Source organism: Lygodium microphyllum, chromosome 23 (assembly GCF_053477565.2).
Source record: "Lygodium microphyllum isolate KBCC chromosome 23, Lygodium_microphyllum_v1.1.10, whole genome shotgun sequence".
NCBI lineage: Eukaryota > Viridiplantae > Streptophyta > Polypodiopsida > Schizaeales > Lygodiaceae > Lygodium > Lygodium microphyllum.
In genome coordinates, this window is record NC_141157.1 from 16273396 (window position 1) to 16283945 (window position 10550).

Sequence of the window (10550 nt, forward strand, 5' to 3'; positions counted from 1 at the left end):
TATTACTACGTTCCACGAGGGGATGGTACACCACCGCGATACTTGTCATGACCTTCGATGCATCTACACACACACACAACATAATCCTCCAACCTAGAGCTCTTAAGTTTGGTGCCATCGTGGGAGCCCTCTCTAATGTCTCACAAGCTTCTTGGCATTCTTTAGCTAGGAGCAACTTTCACAAGGGCACCATGATCATCGTATACCTCGAGATTCGAGAAGGCCACATCGCTGCTCTTGGGTTGTGAGGGGTGACAAGTTAGCAGCAACTACCCCCATCTCGATGACATCATCGATGCCTATGTCATTGTCAAATCAAAATGGCCTATGTATGCCATCATGGTAGGAGAACAATTTGGCTTCATTGGCCACAACTATTTGCTTGTTCGGTGGTTTGGAGTGTCCCGTGAACGCCATTTTATGCGGCATGCCCCCAGGTCTGCTGGGTATCCCTTTCACCTTTCGCATAGGCTTTGCCTTAGAAAATTGGATCGTGTGTCACACCCCTAGGGTCATCGTGCCAAGAGGGTAGCACATTTCCCGGCTCGGCTCATATATCCTTGAGAGTGGATTAGAGTCCCCCCAAGGGACTAGATAATACACACATTACTTACTTGGCCATATGTTCATATCAACCTTGGAGTCTCTACTAAAGAATATAAGAGGCACTTAGAGAAAGACTATTGATATGGGTGGAGTAAAAATTCATTTGCTTGTGTTATCTCGCAATCATGGGAGAAATCATGAAGCACATGTCCAAAGGTAAACAAAAAGAGCTTCCCTTGACTCCCTCATTCCACATTGCATATTTTGAGACAACTAGGGAGAAAGTTGAAGCCTTTTAATGGTAAGGATAAGAACAAATTGTGTTTGAGAAGAAATGGTATTCTAGCTAGGGATTAGCAATTCGAATCGGCAATTGATCAATTACCATTGCTGAGAAAACATGGATGCTCTAGACTTCAATGCACAATCTAACATGTGTAGCTCATATATCCTTGAGAGTGATCATGATTGTCCATGGTGTCAAACTTGCTAAACTAGTAAAGAACATCCCTTGTGTGATGAACTCCTTTTGGAGGAGGAGCTACATGTGGCTAGAAGGTTGGGACAAGCAAGCATGGTACTTGATGCAATTGCCTATGCATTTGGACTTACACTAGACCTGCACGTACTTGACTTCTTTAAATGGTTTTACCCAAGGCTGAGTGACACTGAACCTAATCCATCTTCTACTTTCACTCTTACACAACTCACATACTCATCCAATGATGTGAAGCAAAGTGATATACCCAAAACCTCTCCAAACAAGTATACAAGAAAAAAGAATAATATGCTTGAGCATCTAGATCATAAGCTAGGAACTGCATGGGGCACTAGCTCTAAACTAGTGCACCATTGACTCAACAACTATTAAGTCACACTCAACCAAAGCCTCTAGTTGAATGAAAACCTAACTTCATGGTCAAAAGTCTCAACAAAATGGCAAACAAAATAGCTTGAAATGAAAATAGATTAGAGGATGTATGCCTCAAAGAACTTAATGATAAATTGATGGCACTTGCCCTGTCTACACCCAAGTCAATACTTGAATTCTAACTAAGGAACACATGGAATTCCTAGAGTGGCTAGTCTCATGAGAAGAGAAAGAAAACCTTAGCGGCACTGAGCACCTAAATGACTTTTGAAACTTATTCATAATAAGGAAGATAAGAAATATCATCTCATTTCCACATCCCACGATGCATTTTACCAAACAACCATTGAGGAATTGCAAATTGAAACAAAAAATAGGGGGATGAAGCATTTTTGAAATGTGTACACTATTTGAGCTTTGATGGTTGAAATCGAAAGTCAACTAATGACTCGTTCATAATAGAGACGAGCTATATGGAAGTCCAAGAATGATCTAGCATATGTAGCTTTAACTTCCCTCTAAACACTTGCCACCATATGAGGTATGGATTCAACCCCACATAACAATCTTAGACTACCCTCTTATTTGATAGAATGCTCATAGAATAAGAGCTACATATCGCTAGTAGACTAGACCAAGGAAGCACAATACTTGATATCATTATTTATGTGTTCAACCTAGTCAACACACCATGCATTCTTGATATTCATGCTTCCTTGGAGTACAATCTAGATTTTTGTGAATGATTCATTCCAAAGGCAAAGTTATAATGTATCATCATCCAATTAACTATTGCATATATCTAACTCACTTGTGTACATAGTTGTTTTATTTATTCCTTAGCTCAAAGTTTGTCCCAACAACTGAAACCCCTCAACTTGGGAGAATGCTATATCTTGTGAGAAGGTAAGAGGTACGATCTCAATGAAATGGTACACATATGATGGTAAAGCATAGCAAAGTTATCAACTCTTTCTAACTTTCAACTTTGAATTTACTGCATGGTACTCCCAAAGTTTTACTAAGTGAATGTAAGAAAATAATATGTGACAATGGAAAGCATTGAATTCTCAAGACAAGTATATGACATCAGTAATTGAGGCTCTCATTGACAATTGTAAGCTAAAGAAATATCATGACATCAAGCTCACACAAGAACCTCACAAAAGAGACCAAGGCATTTGGAAACCATCCACAACATGTCTCAATTTCTTCACACATGGCATATCTTGACTTCAACATGTAATGCTCATCTACTTCCTAAGGAGAAATTGTAAATTGCTTTATCAATAAGCACACAAGTCTTTATCAATAGTAACATTTTCTTCAATAACTTCATCAATAGTAAGGCATTATGTTCCAAATATCCAAACTTAGTATGCAATTCATTGTGTACACTCCAGTGCATAGTCCTGTTCTTTGAGCTAGTTTTACGAATAATACATAACATTTAATTTCCTTCATTTCTAAACTTTATTAGGCTACTAGCCTAGTTATATGACACTATATTTTTTCAATTGATATAAGAAACAAAATAGGAAAAAGAAAATCAAAAACAAAAAGAAATATGCACTTACAAGCATTGCACTACACCTAGGGGTTCTCAAGCTAGATGCATCCGAAGATCCTAATCAGTTGGCTCCATCCCTAACCCTCTTTCCATTTTCCCTCACTTTTGCTCTATGTGCATCAAGATCGAGACGACATACGTAGGGATTCTTAGCTTGCCTTGGTTAGACATGCCTCCCTAAGTCACTTGCACTCTTCGCTTTCTAATTTCATTTTCCTAGTGCAAGTAAATCACTCTTAAAGCAACATAGAAAGGTAATTCAACACACATATAGCAATTCCATCAACTACCACAAGTTCTTGATCTAGTGGCAAGTTGTGTGCTTCGGAAGTTACTTGATTTGTCCATCCTATTGCCAATGTTTCCTATGATCCTCTTCAACAACTCCCTTTTCCCTCGACAATGCTAATTCTTCTCATGTTCATCAATTGAAGATTCCTTGCTTCATTAACCATCATCAATAGAAGAACCCATGAAACAATCTTGACTAAGTATTAGCCTGTGTAAACCTATGTACTCACATAGTATTTGCACCATAACCTATATATAGTTTTGGGTTCTTAAGTGTGGGACAACACTTGAGGCTTGCTTGGAGTTTGAACCATCTCCCAAAGCAACAACATCATATGTCCTATACATGAGATGGAAGACTAGCACTTCCCCCCCTAGGAAGTGATTGGATGTGAGGTTTTACTTTGCAAGTATAAAAGTTTGTGGAGAATCATGAGCCATCACTTCTAATTCCACATCGAGTCTCCCATTCCTATTCCCTAAATATTCAAGCTTTGTCCAACCAGAAGGATTAGTAGTCAAGAGTACTGACAACACCAAATAACATCTTCTATTGGCTACATCACTAATAGCAACATTGTCATCCTTGAGATCTACCAATATAATAATCATATGTACCATTAATCGGAAGATTATCTTCATCAATAATAGTTCTTCACATCAATAGCAGCTCCCTTAGAATCATCCCAACATTCGACATCTTTGTTATTAACAATAAATGTGAAAGGTAGCAATAAAAGTCAAAGACAAAGTGTCTTTTTTTAAATGATTATTATTTTTGGAGCTTTAGTGCCCTATTTTTGGGTACTTATACTTCTTCATGGTCACAATGTTATCATGGTTGTATTATTTTAGGAGAGGCAGGCTCACTTTTATGCACATTATATTATTTTCTAGAATTGTGTTTGGCACACTTGCAATTTTCGCATGGGTTGGGCACATGAAAATGTAATTGCAATGGTCTAGGACCAGCTAAGAGTCCACAAAGTGGGTAGGATACCCAAAAGAGAGTTCATACTCTAATTTGTAGTTATGGAAACTCTAAAATGCAAAAGAGATACAAACACTAAAATGCAAAAGGTGTCCAAACACTAAAACTCAAAAGAAGGCCTAATCCTAACCCTAACCCTAATTTCAATCTATATAAGAATGGGAGGTCTCTGTTACAGTCGTCCATGTTGGTGTGTCCATGTTGTGGAAGCTTTATTGATGCAAATATTGAGCATTCATTCACTTCTTCTATTATATCATGTTGTCTTGATTATTGAGACTGAGAAAGAGAGAGTGTGAGAGTTTATGTTGAGTGAAGGACTTTAGATAGAGAAGCTCTATATCTACATCTTCATCTTACCTTTCTTTTTCTTCTTTTCATTCTTGGTAAAAGGTTTGAGTTTAAAGTTGTGTATGAGGTTGTGAGATTATAAGAGAGTGAAGGACCAGGCATGGTGAATCTCTATTTTATTTTCTTTCTCTCCTTTTTCTCCACCTTTTTCTCTCATTGGTGGCATACTTGGTGGGGGATACAAGGGAGTAATGACTTCAAATTGTGTTGCTTGGATTGTGGAGCCATATTTGAGCCTTCAAGCTTTCAAACTACAACATGGGAAGGTAAGATAGGCGAGTTCACTTTACCTCAAAGCTAGTCTTATATTGTTACATTCCAAGGTCTAAGAGGAGGATGCATAGTTAGTTAGAGTAGGTTGTTGAGACGACAAGGTGAGAGATTGTCACCAAATTGAGTTGCAACTTCTTAAAAATTAGAAGGCCATCTAATGTCTTGACTATAGTGCATTTAGTCCAACATGCAAACTTATAGTTTATGGTCAACTATGCATCTTGTCATTCACGTATTAGCATTTCCACATAATTGTCTTTAGCATGGGGTTGCAAATGAATATGCATATTGGTCGTGCACTCTTCTTGATTGATTTTCTCGCAACCTCTTACACTATAGGATCTCCTTCCAAAGGTTCCCAGTCACTTAGGTTATCATAGACAAAGTCCACAACTCCCCAAAGCAAGAAAACAAATTATAAATGATAGATAAAGCAAGAGAAGACTCACCAATTGTTATAGTCTAGGACTCTTCGATGAGCTCCCAAGCTCTATCGATTCCATCAAACTCACAATCTCTAGGCTCCATTGAGTTTTTGCCTCTCTCTCTCTCTCTCTCTCTTTCTATCTCTCTCTCTCTCTCTCTCTCTCTCTCTCTCTCTCTCTCTCCCCCTCCCTATCTCTCTCTCTTAACCCCCTCTCTCTCGGCTCTCTCCCTCTCTCTATCACCCAACCTCTTAGGTCCTATTTCTTTGTCACAAAAGTCTCTACCTCTTTGCCTCTTAGGCTTGAGCCGAGATCAAGGGAATTAGGAGATGGGTTAGAGGTGTTTTCCAATAGAGAGAATGAGCACAAAGAAAAGAGCTAGCTATGGCACATATACATAGCTCTCTTCCTAAGCTTGCATGTGATGACATAGTTCACAAGTGATTCACAGGTGAGGATGCAACAAAGAGAGTCGATAGCCAAAGAGAATGCGATAAGCCTTTTGATTTTTGCAACCATGGAATGAATTAGACCAATGATTTCCTATCTTAAATATGGGCCTTCTTTTTTACAAATGGGTAGGGTCTAATTTTTGAAAGTGCCCTTGACCCAAAATTTCATTTATGTAAGTCCTTAGGGCCCTTTATGGCCCATCAAACCTTCTCATTAAAATTCTTGACTCACTTCTCTCATGCCCTTAAATGTGCATTAGATTGTATTATAATTTGCACAGCAGTGAGCTCGATGCTCAAAAATAATTTAAAATTTTACAAAATTCTAACCACCCAAATTGACAATCCATCTTGTTTTTAGGGTTTCTTTGCCATTTTTAATCTTTGACTTTGATTTTTGTGAGTTTTTCCATCTTCAATCCTACTTCCTTGATCAACTTCTTTTTCGTTTTAAATTTTTGTATACCCTCTAGACCACCCATGCCGTAAACTTGGATTAGGTTAACACTATCCCCCTCACTATTTAGTGCCAATCCCATGGCACTTATTAGGATGCATGGGACTTGTGCTAAATGGCGGAGGGAGAGTAGAGGTCATGTGATGATGAAGGATGGGTGAAGGCTGAAGGTTCTTCTTTTCTCTTAAGTATACTTGCAAGGGAAAGTTATGTGTAGTGCATGAAGTGTGAGCGGGTGAGAGATGCGAGTGTATAATGAAGGAAAACATTGGTTAAATGAGACCGTTATTAATCTGTAAAGAGGATAATAATTGGAGGAGGGTGTAAAGAGGGAGCATTATTCTATGAGTATAAAAAGGGGCCTTCGGGCTGATGTACTCACCTTTTGCTCAGTTTTCAGAAATCCAAGAAGAACTCCTAGTTAGCATTAGTTGGTATATCTTATACTTTCCTTGTTTACAACAACCATGGATTCATAGAGCTTTAGACTAATGGAAGCCCATCATTTTCTTATTCCATTTCTTGTTTTCTAGGCATTAAGTGTTAGTTTAATCAAGTAGAGCAAGCCTTATGTAATGAAGTATAATACTTGGTGGTAGAGAAGGGGGGTATCTAAAGTTGTGGGAAACACATGGTTGTTATCTTTTTGCCATTAATCAAATATTTATGTTGGGCCTTCCTTGTGTGGACCTCCCACGATAGCTAAGGGGTGAGTACCTTACTCTACCATTGCAAGGGATGAGTTCCTTACTGCCTATATTAATTTTCATGGTGTAGTACTTTAGATTAGTATTTAATTCATAGGATATGACAATATTAACCATGGCTTCCCTATTTTCTTGAGTCTATTTTGGTATTTCTTTAGATATGACAATCTTGATTGTGGCTTCCATATTTTCTTAAGTCTATTTTGGTATTTCTTTAGCTATGGAGTCTAGCTCTTTTACATCTTCTTTTCATTCATATCAAAGCAGTAGGTTAGATCATGTTTGTAGTCATTTTCAACCATGGATTTAGTTGCAAAGAATAGGACATAGGATTATAGTTAGATTCTAGTCACTAGGCTTGGTTAATTCCTATAAGCTTGGCTAGGCAAGTTCTACTATAGCAAACCATGATCATTTTGGAGGCTACTAACAAGATCTTGGAAGAAATGGCTCATGATGCCATTTTAGCAAATTGTGACTGTTCTTGAGACTAAATTTGGTATAACTTGGACAAAATGGGACTTAGTGAGTTTAGAGAAAACTAAAACTATGGTAACTTTTCAAAAAACCCTTACTTTTCCTTTCTTATTTAGGCTTTTCTCATACTCTCATGGAAGATTTCTTATCATATCTTCTTGACATTACGTCTACTACCTTGGAGGCCATCAATCCTCGATTCTAGGCAGCAACTAGAGTCCAACAAGAACCAAGAAGGAGGCATTTGATGCCATGTGGGCTACAATAAAGGCAATGCAAATTGTACTGATCCCAGGAGCCAACTACAAAAAATGAGTGAGCATTTCATCTTATTTGAAGGTTGAAGAGAGCAACTACTCTTTGGTGATGATCATCTCAAGCCTTTACATCAAGCTAAGAAGGATGTTTTACTTCCATTGAGTGACAACAGTGAAGATCGTTGATCATCTATATTTAACCTTCAAATATTGCTCTATACTCTTAAGCATTGTCTCTAACCATTTCTTGGAGTCATAATAAGCCCTATCTCTTGACATCTAAGCCTTCATCTCCCTTCTTTCATGTTACTTATGCTCTCTTGAAATGGTTAAAATAGGGCAGTATGAGTTTTTCTTCAAATCTTGCTAAAATTTGGAGCAATTAGTGATGGATCAAGCAAAGGATTGATTGACTTGATCTTCAACAGGTCCCTTTAGCACTCATAAGAGGTACCATTGAATCCCATGGCTTAAATTTCTCTTTCTATCCACTTAGCCTACTCTACTGTTGAAAAGAGGGATTAAGAGAGGCCTATGATTAATTTCATCTTAGATAGCATATAGAACCAATATTAGAATGCTTAAGCCTATGTTTTTAATCTCCCCTATCTTGCCCATGAAATTCTAGTGCTCAATTGATGCTATGCATTGATACATTGCTATTATTTTATGCCTAATGCTGACCCTATTTGTTTGATTTATCCTGATGTGCCATAAGTAAAAAATAGACAAGATGGTGAGTGGGAAATATGTATAAAGAAATGGGTCATTGATAGAGGGTAAATCTTATCCATTCTCATTCTATTTTAGCCATTTTCCTATTCCCACTTGCATATCATTGAAAGATACAAAGTTGCCTTTTTAGCCCTACATATCAAACTTGTTTGCTTAGATTAGAATGTACCTATCATGTCATGAATCAACCTACGAGGAAAAGCAGATGCTGGGTGAGATGTGAGATAAAAGAGAGGTGAGCCTCCCTCACATCAAGGATTCCAAAGGAGTGCACAACCTGATAGAAGTTTGCACATCCCCCAAGTCTCAGAGCCCATGTAGGTGCCCATCCCTACCATTTTATCCCTCACACAAGTGTAGCATTGTGGAGTGAAGATAGTATCATTGCAGTTGATTGGGCCCTATTTTGCATCCCTATAATGGAATCTCAAATTTCCCTCAGTTTATCACAGGTTTTGCAAGTGGATTTCAGTATAACAAAGTCAAACAAGGGATTTCAAACAGTTACAAGGATATTAGTGTAGGTGGTACAGGTTACCTATAGGTACTTTGTAGTGTTCCATAAGGTTTAGCAAGGGAAGAAGCACTTATACGTAGGTGTGAACAAGGTCTAAACAAGTGCTTACATAGCTCTAAATAGGATATTGAAATAAGTTCTAGAATAGGAACATGTGATTCTAGTGGAATATAGTAACCATAGGTGGATATCGGATAGAGAATCTTGTTATGGAGGTTTCAAGCCAAAAATCACTCTATTTGGATATTGCAGTCAAAAGTTATTGTGAATTTTGTGACTATTGGTTACTAAACAACATAGATACAATGGCCAAAAACAAAAAGAAAGATCCTAGCTTGAACATAATATAAGAAGAGTTTGAGGACTTATGAGAATGACCATGATCCTATGCATAAGGCACTCAATCATGATCTTGAAAAAGGAGGCACGAGTGCTACTAATGGCCAAGGAGTAGAGGAGGTTAATGGTCAAAAGGCACAAGATGTGAATCAAGCAAAAGGGATGAATGCTAAGCATGCTTCATTCAATTGCAACTATTATTAACAAGTGTCTAATGATAATAAGGGCCCAAAGGATAGCATTGACCATGAATTTTGATACCAAGATTGACAAGTTTCTTAAATTCCAATCTCAATCCAACAAGAGCTTTAATACCAATTTTGACAACATTATGACTTTACTAAGTGAAATGTTGGTTCCTACAACAAATCCCATTGTGCAAGTCTCACCTATCCACAAAAGTCCAACCCCTAGCACCAATGTTCTGCAAGCTGGAGTCAACTTCAAGGTTGGGGAGTCTTCAAGTCCAAGGAATTCAATTGACCACATCAGTCTAAGTTTAAGCATAAAGGTTCCATCAATTAAAGATAAAATGATTAGTTTGAGGGAATACACGAGAGTGAAATGCAAGATAAATATTATCATGGGTGTGATCTCTTTTACAAGTCCTTTTATGGACCACAACCTAATGCTCTTAGAAGAGTTAATTCTAACAACTAACATGCACATGAGGAAAGATATAAAGAAAGAAGATTATGCCATGGATATTCTAATGGGCAACAACACTCATTTGGCCAAGCAACACTCTCTTGGGAATAATCATACAAATGGAGGGCATAACTCTTATGGGCACTAGCTACCACATGCTAATGTACATTCTTATGGTCCTCATGCTTAAGGAAACACTTCTAATCATTTTGGTCAACTGCCTATGCCAACTACTTATTTTGGGTGGCATCAAGCTTGTGTTGGAATAAACAATTCATTAGGATAGCCACCTAATGCTCATAGATCTTGGAGCAATGACATGAATAGACTACCTCATATGGGGATGTATAACAATGTACAAATATAATACATGGATAGCCACACCATTATGACAAGGAGTACAATGAGAAGATAAATATCCCTAATTTCAAAGGTAATAATCCCCCACCAATCAAACTTGAGGAGTGGCTTGACAGGCTAGAGATGTATTTTACTTTATATCCATGAGCTAAAGAAGAAAAAGTCTATTATGTAGCCCTTCATTTAGAGGGGTATACCCATACATGGTGGTGGTATATGGCAAAACTAGGGCAAGTATTCTTGATGTGGGAAGCATTGAAGGGAGCCATGATTGAAGTTTTAA